The sequence below is a fragment of the Hevea brasiliensis genome, chromosome 15 (genome assembly GCF_030052815.1).
Source record: "Hevea brasiliensis isolate MT/VB/25A 57/8 chromosome 15, ASM3005281v1, whole genome shotgun sequence".
NCBI classification, from domain to species: Eukaryota; Viridiplantae; Streptophyta; class Magnoliopsida; order Malpighiales; family Euphorbiaceae; genus Hevea; species Hevea brasiliensis.
The window spans coordinates 27278094-27278657 of NC_079507.1; the positions used below are offsets into that span (position 1 = coordinate 27278094).

Consider the following 564-nt stretch of genomic DNA (forward strand, 5'->3'; position numbering starts at 1 on the left):
TCATGGTCTTGCAGGTGAGGATCCATATAAGTATCTAAAGGAATTTCTTGTTGTGTGTTCCAGCATGAAACCTCAAGGAGTTTCAAAGGATCAAATCAAGCTTCGAGCTTTTCCTTTCTCACTGGAGGGCATAGCTAAAGATTGGTTGTATTACCTTCCTTCTAGATCTGTCAACTCATGGAATGGGATGAAGCAGATATTTTTTGAGAAGTATTTTTCTGCTTCCCGTGCTGCCAATATAAGAAAAGAAATTTGTGGCATCCGACAGTACAATGGAGAGAGCTTGTATGAGTACTGAGAACGATTTAAGAAGCTATGTGCAACCTATCCCCATCATCAAATAAGTGAGCAGTTGTTGATTCAGTATTTCTATGAGGGATTTCTACCAATGGACCACAGTATGATAGATGCTACTAGTGGAGGAGCTTTAGTTGACAAGACACCAGAAGAGGCAAGTGAAGTAGTGGAAGCATGAAAAACACAAGTTTATACCATTTAATTCAAAAAATTTTGACCTAGGGTCATATGCATCATGCAAGATTTATTTTTATCTATTTGATTTCA

At 37.9% G+C, this 564-nt stretch overlaps 1 non-coding gene across 1 annotated transcript; it reads right to left on the reverse strand.

The window, feature by feature from the left end:
- Window positions 1-235: 235 nt before the first annotated feature.
- Window positions 236-342, reverse strand: LOC131174229 (small nucleolar RNA R71). Its single transcript, XR_009144477.1, has one exon. It is a non-coding gene; the product is annotated as a small nucleolar RNA R71 (small nucleolar RNA).
- Between the last annotated feature and the right edge of the window lie 222 nt (window positions 343-564).